This window comes from Lathyrus oleraceus, chromosome 3 (genome assembly GCF_024323335.1).
Source record: "Lathyrus oleraceus cultivar Zhongwan6 chromosome 3, CAAS_Psat_ZW6_1.0, whole genome shotgun sequence".
NCBI lineage: Eukaryota > Viridiplantae > Streptophyta > Magnoliopsida > Fabales > Fabaceae > Lathyrus > Lathyrus oleraceus.
This window is the reverse complement of record NC_066581.1, coordinates 84,599,729-84,609,912: the sequence shown is the minus strand read 5'-3', so window position 1 is coordinate 84,609,912 and position 10,184 is coordinate 84,599,729. Positions and strand designations below refer to the sequence as shown.

Below are 10,184 nucleotides of genomic sequence, written 5' to 3'. Positions count from 1 at the left end.
ATCAAAACAAAACACACCAAATATTCGTAGTAGCCCGAACTACGAATGCTCTGATTTCCTTATTGCACTATAAGGATACGTAGGCAGTAGATTGATGTATCTTCGCGAGAACACTAATAAAAAACCTTTTATTTCCCCCTCCTGAGGTCTTCATCCATATCTGTCATCAATTCTAATTACTCGAAGCAAGAAAATAACAGTCAACTAACATTCAGATAGCAAAATCAGACTAAAAGGTTCCCGTTGAGTACAACGGACGTGAGGGGTGCTAATACCTTCCCCTTGCGTAATCAACTCCCGAACCCGAATATGGTTGTGACGACCATTATTCTATTTTCCTAAAGGTTTTCTCGATATTTTCCTACTCCTTCATTGGAATGAATAAAGTTCGGTGGCGACTCTGTTTCGAACAACATTTTTCCGCGTTCCATCGCGAGGGATCGCATTATCATTTTCGAGGTGCGACATTTTCAACTATTGGAAAAAGAGGAGAGAATTGGAAATCAGCTGATAACTGTGGTCTTCCTCGAGCGATGAGATGGTCCTATAGGCAAGGAGTCCTGAAGGTGGATGACTTGCGACATATTTTGGACAAGCTGACACCTGTCGACGTCATATGACGCCAATTTGAGAACCATAGAGGACGGCGTCAGTTTGATGAGTTATGTCTGTACAGGGGGTGTTTGAAGTGGGGTGGCACAGTTATTCCATACTTGTTTGACAGGTGTATACGTCAGTTCGGGTACAAGCAATATGTTCCATCCCTACCTCCTGATTCTATGATGGCTAATATTATTGATGTTGATTGGATTGGTTATCATCATAGCGTTCTTGTTGTGATTTGTCCAACAACATTGGCCACCACTTCATCTAATATAGAAGATGGATACCTGGAGTGGTATTATTGTGTTTCGCATCCTCGTTTGGACCTGCCCCATCGTGATGAACCAAGAGAGGTGTCAGTTCCTATTTACGAAGTAGGACCATCTGATCCTAATTGGGCTCGTGTTTCTACATTGATTCATCGTTATTTGAGATAAGTTAAAGCTGAAGAGGAAGATCTGCAGTTTGCTGATTTATTTAAAGCTTTGCATATTTCTCGTTCACATTGATTTATGTATTAACTTTTAGAACTGGATGTATTAAAACTAATATTATATAATATTTATGCTAATATAGGCGTAAGTAATTGCCAATCTTGTAGACGTCCTGCAAATCCTAACATCCAAGACGTTGCTGCTGGACAACGAAACTTCTTCCAATCTAATGTGACTTGTGGCAACGGAAACCCCTCTTTCATGTTTACCTGATAACAATAATTAAAACATATATTTAATAAAGTGAAATAAGTAAAATAATTAAAATAGTAAGTTATATAAAATAAAATATGTACCTAAACCCAATGATTTTGGTTAACAAAACCAATGCAATAAATGGAGACATTTGATGAATGTGAACTTGTAATAGGAAAGAAAGTCATGCACGGATTGCCTAAACAGACAAGTACAATATTATAGAGATTTTCTATCAAGTAACCCATATCTGGTAGAGTCAACCATTTTTGTGGTGGTTGTGAACCAAAGGATTCTATCATCAAAGATTCTCTCACTTCTGCCAACCGATTACAAAATAACTTGTCATACAAAGTTGATCTTTCCTTGTCTATTATTTCCAACTCCAAGTCTCGGTGAACCATTGATCAACCATCCTCACCATATCATACAATGATGCAATGACTCTAAATCCATAATTACCATCTGATACAACATTAACTACATCTTTAATGTATGACCTAATATGATTAGGAAATTGAAGAGTGATATGTTTCTTTGATTGTGGTTGCTTCTTTGATAATTTTAACTTCTTCGAAGTCATTGATGGTTGAGATTTCCTTTGTGAAGATTGAGATTCCATATCAGCATACTCATGATACGAAGGGTCCCTATGAACATCACATCCTTATGATTTTTTTCCTTTCTTCTTCACTCCTCCTTTGGTTTTTAATTTCTCGGGTGGTGGACACAATGAAGTCATTGTGGGGTATGCAAGTTCACAAACCCTACTTTTTAATTCCCTTTTCCCAACAACATCTAATTACCTAAACTGTTTCCACAATTCATCTATTGCACAAGTCGTATCCACCTCGGATCCATCATATGCTCCTACCTCTAACTCAAATTCCAGAGTTAGTTTCCTCCAATGAACATGAACAATATCTATTGGTATCAGTATACCACCTAGTACGTATCTTCCTAACTCACAAGCACAAGGTAACCCATAAGATGTTCTAAGAGTACAACCACATATTTTCGTATTAGTTCCAACTTAATCAACTCTCAATAACTCTTCAGCAATACGTCTCAAAGCAGCTCGAGACACTGAACCACACAAATTACCATAAAACAGATTTATGTGCGCATGCTCAACTTCGTAAAAACTTTTTTGAAAAGAAGCTCTAATGTTGCCCAGTTGTAACCTCAAGTTGTTATTCATAGGTTCCCAACATTTGACCATGTCACCTATACTGGTTCCCGACATCTGCTTTAACTTCCAATGAGCAGATTCAACCCTAAAAATAACATATTGAAAATATTTAAAATATCACATATAAAAAAATACATAGTAAAAAATATAACACATACCGATTAGTCGTCGTGTTACCCAAATGTAGCACTCGATTAATCCATGCTCCAACAAATGTGGAGTCAACCATGTGCCTTTCACTATATTAATAAATCCACTATAATCAACACATGCCTACTCAAGTTGATGCAACCGTTGACCATACTCAACCTCATCACTAGCCCAAACAACTTTCATCCATAATGTGTTTATCGTCTTTTGCATGTCATTCATCATATATTGCTTGCATTTTGCACCAACGTTTTTGTTAATGTGAGATATACATAGCAAATTAATCGACCTGGGAAACACAAATTCAATTGCTTTCATCAAAGTAAGATCTCTATCTGTCAAAATCACTCGTGGACACAAATATTTCTTCACAGACAACTCTTTAAGTTTCTCCAATACCCAACAAAAATTATTTGTCTGCTCAGACTCCATATACGCAAATGCAACAGCAAAAGTCAACTCGGTTGATGTCATGCTAACAATTTTAAACAAAGGTTGTCTATATTTGTTTGTCTTGTAGGTGATATCCATAACTAACACAATAGGAAAAATATTCAACAACTTAACTGAATCAGGATGGGCCAAAAATATCTCTCTCACAACTTCCGAGTCATCCCTTTTTCTACTCCAATACACATAACTTGCATCCTCAATAAGGTTAAACAAATGTTGTATCTCACTTCTAGGACCTCTTATCTCTTTTTCTATCATACTCTTATGCTTGTATATTTGCGTAATCCGAGTGGCATTCTCAGGATCTCGGTCTTGCAAGAAAAGCAATATGTGTCTAGGTGATACACGTCTCTTTGTCAAATCAACGATATGTTGCTTCTCATTTGTGGTCAACCTACCAACAAAGGAATGACCTTCTAATCTATCAGGTAAACCATGATCATGGGCCCCACATTTTACATCAATCTTCCAACCAGACCCATCTTTCACCGGAGTTGACCTGATTTTAAATGGGCATCCACATTTTTTGGACGCACTTTGGATTCCACTATCAGTATCCTTGTATTTCCCACCTTTATCACAACCAAATATTAATGTGTTACTTCTCCCTCTCTTGCTTGTTTCAGTATCTGAACGAGTGATAATAATAGTTACTTTATTATGGACTCCAACCTCTTTAATCCATCTGATCACTTCTTCTCGTGTACCAAATCTTTGAGGGGTTAAAAACGCATCAAAAGTATCTACACATATTTGGGGAAGAATTTTCAGACCTGCAAAATAAAAAAATATCAAAAATTAAAAATATTTTTTTTTTAAAATACAAACCGAAAGTCTTCAAGGAGGAGTTCCGGATCACATAAATAAAACATCAGAAGTCTTTGGAAAAGATTTCCGGTGTATGTTACTTTGTTAACCGGAACACATATGATAAGTGTTCCAAAAAGTTCTTTTTTAAAAAACTGAACCGGAACTGTTCAAGTAATTCTTCCCGTATACGTTATGTAGTAAATCAGATATCTTTCACGAAGTCTTCAAAATTTAAAAAAATATATATACCGGAAGTCTTTTTCAATGAATTCTTGTATAAGGATGAATGATAAATCGGTTAAAAACAAATAAAAATAAAATTGATATTTTAAAAAAAATATAGATATTAATATAAGTGCATGGGTATGAAATAAAATTTTCTTGAATGACCCGTATAAAGCATCCAATGCAAGGCCGGACTATTGACTACACCTTTTAGAGACCCAGAGTTAATAAGAAATATTATGGGGATCCAAAGAAGCGAACTTGGACACACGTACAGAAGAGAGAGGAGAATGGACAGTTATGAAGCATCATTAAAGCACTTGTTTTCCATTGAAGTAGGAAACATTGGTAGTACATTTTTCCTCAAAACATCAAAAAGACCAGAATGATTGTGACAAGTCTATGTGGCAACCGACCTATCGGGCAAACCTATAGGAATAAGACTCAGACCAACACCACTGGGAACAACACTCCGACCAACACCATTAGGAACAAGACACGTGTCAACTTCCTTTCAAGAACAAGCAAAGGGAAATGTATCGCGGATCAGAGTTTCTTCCTCTTCATCTCCTACCTCCTCACAAACGGGTAATGGTTGCACATCTTCTTCCAAGTAGAGATCATCTTGGCCAGCAATAGGAGAAGCATCTTCCCTATTAAAAACTTACTCTGCACCACGATGGAGCTCGTTACCGGCTGAAACTTCTTTGCCACCATCAACCTCCATACCTATTGTTTCTTCCTCACACACTCCCACCAAGTCAGACTCATGAGATTAATCTTCACTAGGAATAAGATATTTTGTCCCCTCTATAAACTTCTTCTCCACCATATGCGGCACCAAAAATCGGTCCTGAAAAGTTTTTTCCACCACCCTTATAGGGTGCTCTGCTCTCCATCACCAACGAAAAGTCGGATCTTTTCATCTATTAAAGGACCAAGATTAACAACCACCTTCACCCTACTCGAATCGTAATGAAGGTCTGCTTTGGTGTAGGAATCCACTTCCAACACTCTCCCAAAAAGGTTACCAATCCTAGTGAAGATTTCCTCAGTCCAAGCATGGATTGGAATGCCTTTAAAGGATAACCAAATTTCTTTCTTGAAGGGTGAGAGAGAAGTTTATTGATGTGCTTAACCTCCTCAAATCTCACAAAGCCAAACCTGTCTCCAACCTTATTCCTTTTACTAGGGAGAAACACCTCTGTCACTGCCCCAAACTCGGAGAAGCAACGTCGTAACATTGCGATATTGACTTGATCCGGAAAATTTGAAAAATAAAAGGAATGGATCTCCTTAGAACAAGCCATAGGAAAAAAAAATACAAATTTTAGTGGTTGCAAGTGGTTAAGCCTTGCAACCGTGGATATTTTAGTGGAGATAATGCATGAACATTTGGTGGATAGAAGTGATAAGACCTTGCATCAGGGAACGCAAGGGGAGTGAATGCATGGCTATTTTGTAGGATGCAAGTGGTTAATACCTTACAACAATGGAAATGAATGCATGAAAATGGAAAAATCTGGATATGAATGCATGAAGATAGACGTGTAGAAATGCATGAAAAATATGTATGAAAATGCAACTTAAATAAAAATTAAACCACAATTCTGTGATGTTTATAGTTCAAGTCACAATCTAGTTATTATTTATATTGCCATACTTTTTAAAACTATAAATATAAGGGGATAACTTCATTACCCAATTAAAAGAATTAGGTTAATTTACCCAACTGAATTGTTTTAAATTAATTGGACTAAAAATATATACTTGTCATATTATTAAATAAATAAGAATTTTTCATTATACCAACATTATTTATAATAATAAAAAACCCATCCCTATCATTAATGTGATAGTTTCCAATACAACATTAATTCATACCTTACCTTTGAAAGCAACATAATACTATGAGCCATTGTAGACTTTTTTTTTTTATATAAAAAATGCATACGTAAAAATAATGATTTTTTATTTTATTGACTATGAGTATATAAAAAAAAGGACATATACCGTTTTCTTTTTTAAAAAATCATTTTCGTTCAAAAAAAACTAATAAGTTGGGGAGTTATTATATATATATATATATATATATATATATATATATATATATATATATATATATATATATATATATATATATATATATATATATATATATATATATATATATATATATATATATTAAAATGCTTTAAAATAATATATGTTTTTGAATTATAAATGAATTTTTTCACCATTTTAAAATTTAATCACACGTTTAATTACACGCAATTGCTTTCACCATCTTTTCACGACGATGTTGGAGCAATGTTCCAAGAAGACCACCAATATCATCGTTGGAGGTTGTCGGGGGAGAGAATCTAGCTCCTCCTAGTGACGGTATACTCGATATGTGTTAACAATAAACATGACACCTGGAAAAGCTCCCAGTGTCTCTGGTAGTGACTAGGAGCCCATAATCACCTTTTCAAGAGAAGACATGATCGGCATATCCTCCACAGTAATGATTTCATTGTCATCACGATTCAGTATGCAAATTGAGATGTGAAACGAGTGTTCATCGACCCTGGTAGCTTCAAAAGACAACTCATTAATTATTTGAAGAAGGTACGCGACTTGTTTAAGCGATTTAAAACATTTGAGATAATTCATGTACCTAGAAAATAGAACATCATAGAAGACCTACTATCCAAGTTGGCTACTTTGAAAAAAGCATGGTTCAACCACATTATAATACAAGAATCGCTCGTCATTCATAACATAGAGGTAGGGGAGGCAAACACTATCGATATCATCCTGACTGGCAGTTGGATGACACCTATAATCCATTATCTGCAGTCAGACGAGTTACTTCAAGACCAGTTAGAGGCAAAGTAAATCCACAAGCACTACGCCAAATAAGGGAAAAGAGGGCGTTTTTTTTGCCTATAACAGCGCTTTAAAGCGCCCTCTAATCTGGCGCTGGCATAGGTAAAGACAACGCTTTTTTTCCTGGTGAAAGCGCTCTCTAAAGTGGCTCTTTAAGCCCTTTAAGGGCCACTTTAGAGGGCGCTTTTTAAAGAAAGCGCCCTCTAAAGTGGAAACTTTTAAGGGTTTAGAGGGCGCTTTTACTGGAAAGCGTCCTCTAAAGTGGAAACTTTTAAGGGTTTAGAGGGCGCTTTTACTGGAAAGCGCCCTCTAAAGTGGAAATTTAAAGGGTTTAGAGGGCGCTTATTTTGGAAAGCGCCCTCTAAAGTGGGTGGTCATTTAAATTATTTTTTTTAAAAAGCGCTATATTTTTTTATTTATTTTAGACAACCTGTATATTGAAGCAGTACACCTAAAACTGTATAATTTGAAGTCCTTTTTCACACATTGCATTCAACAAGCCTTATATACAACAATTCATACATATACAACAATCCACTGATATATAATCGTTTAACTTCTAAATATTCTAAATATACAACCAATTCATAACTTAAAAATAAATAAAACTAAGTAGCAAAAGCATCTCTGAGATGTATGTTTTTTTTGCTAGCCGCAGTCTTCTTAGGGTCCGCTTCCTGAATCGAAGTTCATTTCTAGCAGTCATTCCTCGCATGCCGGTTTGAATACAAACAGCTTTGGAAAAGGTAGTTTTATAAGCATATGTCTTCAAAGATACACTACATTTTGTTTTCGGATCAATCAAAGATAAATTACTAGATAGGAAGATAAAATAGGAGAAAGTATCTTTCAAAAGGAAACAGAGTTAAAGAAAAAGCAACATTTAATACCATCAAGACTAACCTGTTTATGTTAATGTACTGTGCCAAATTCTTTGAAAGTATAACAAGTGAACCAGATGCATGTCGGAAATACCTAAAAACAAAATAAATCAATAGAGATGAGATACACATTGTAAAAATAAAGCAGTTCAATATGGAGATCCATACTAAAAAAGAAAAAAAATCATGTGCAATATTTATACATAAAGAGACTTCAGTCAAAAGTATCCAACATGCATTTTCCATCCGGAGTTATAACTTACAATATCATAGAGATGAGTATGCTGAAGTTAAAAATTATTTGTTGCCTCTAATATATGTTAGTACTTGACACTGATGTGATATATTGTGAAGACTGAAGATCATTAATTTACCCATTCAATAAGATTTGGTTTCAACAAATAATATATTAAGCCATAATCACATTGAAGATCATTCCTGAATAAACAAAAAAAAAATTAATCACCAAATATTTTCTCATCTAAATGGTATTATTACTTACGATTTTTCATCCCCAAATTTCCACCAATCAGGTTCATACCAAGGCTTTCCCCTGGAAAAAAAGGATAAAATACAGAGCATATAAGTTGAATACAAAATCACAATTGAAAAGGTCAAATTTGTAAAAAAAAATATGAAACAAAATGATATTGTAGTTATGAAGGAGAAAATAACATGCGATAAAGAAATATAATTGTACTAAGAAAAGATTAAGTACATATCAATTCAAAATAGAAACTTTCATTACTCATTAGAAATTAAGATACTGGTTGGGAATATCTAAACACCAGGGAATGCAAATTTTATTGGCAAAAATGAGACATGCCTAAAGACTTGCAAAGGGATGAAAATTAAGATAATTAGTTACATCTACAAATGTGGTAACTTCAAAGTATTTACTGAAAAATAAAAACCTACAGTAATAACTCGACAAAAATGGATAACAGATAATAATGAATAAAATTCAACACATGTTCAATTTTTAAAAATGAACAATTTTAGACATCTTAAAACAAAATCTTCTGGGACCATCTACACATAAAAACTGGCAACTATTTCCTCAGATCTATCATCATAAATAAATAATCAGAATTAATTCAGATAGAGGAAAGTACTCTTCTGATATCACGTCTCCTGAATTCATGCATCCAATATATGCGCCATCCTGGCCACGGCGATGTTCAAGAAGTTTAATTAAACCCTCTGTTAGGCCAGTGAGTGGGTAGGGTAGCTCAACTGGTAAGTGCTAGTTTTATAAAACATAGTTATTGCTCAAAGTATATATATTTGCATGCGCTAACACCACTTTACATTATGTAAAATGACATAAACAAACCATTAAATATAATACAAATATTTGAACTATTGTCATTTAATACATACCAGGCCTCGTCTAGAAGAGCAATAACGCCGCCAGATTTCTGAAGTTATAAACAAGAATGAGATGAAAAACTGATAGAACTTTTCTAAAATGACAAAAATGCAAGGGTGAGTTGCACCTTCTCAATAAGATCGAGAACATCTTGATTATCAACGAACTCTATATAACTCCAAACAATTTCTTCCTTTGTATATTCCTCTTGCTCCATTTTGAAGACATGCTGCATAATGAAATAATGAAGTGTTATTTGAGTCTATAGAAATTGTTTACCAGGAGATAGTAGAAAAATCAAACCTGGTTGAAATGCTGCTGTAACTTCTCATTTGTCAAATTGATACAAAATTGCTCGAAGCTGAACAGGGCCGGTGTAAAGTTAGTTACTGTTAGAACAATAGTTGTGGTTCAAAAGTAAATAGATACGAAAAATGTAAATAGAGAACACAAAAAATTTGATCACAGAGATTGGCCAAATGTGCATACGTCTATAAACTTCATATAAAATTAGGCAAGAGGGTGATTAAGATTAAGAACCTGTTTGTCTTGAAACTCTCGAATCCGTATATATCTAGAACTCCAATTAAGTTCTTCGAAGTCAGAAGAGAAACCAAAAATGAACAATAGCGAACGTCAGAAGAGAAACCAAGTAATATGAAGATTAGAAAAATATCTATGGTGTCAAAATCGAACATCTAACAAAGAATTAATAGAAGGAGGAAACGTCGTAGATCTAACAGAGGTGGAAGGAGAACGCCTTAGAAGTAGCGAAAATCGTAGCAGTGAGAACCCTAACGTGAAAAAGAACGAAAATAACAGAGAGTGAAATAACAAAACGCGCAGTATGTTATAATTTTAATGTTTACTAAAGGGGACCTTAGAGGGCGCTTGTGGAAAAAAAGCGCCCTCTAAAGGGGGCCTAAGAGGGCGCTTAT

General features: G+C 34.8%; 1 long non-coding RNA gene across 1 annotated transcript; it reads right to left on the bottom strand.

Annotated features, from left to right (window-relative positions):
- Window positions 1-9,431: 9,431 nt before the first annotated feature.
- Window positions 9,432-9,847, bottom strand: LOC127125482 (uncharacterized). The gene is made up of 3 exons (XR_007804664.1): window positions 9,787-9,847; window positions 9,550-9,607; window positions 9,432-9,475 (listed from the first exon to the last, which is right to left on the bottom strand). It is a non-coding gene; the product is annotated as an uncharacterized LOC127125482 (long non-coding RNA).
- Between the last annotated feature and the right edge of the window lie 337 nt (window positions 9,848-10,184).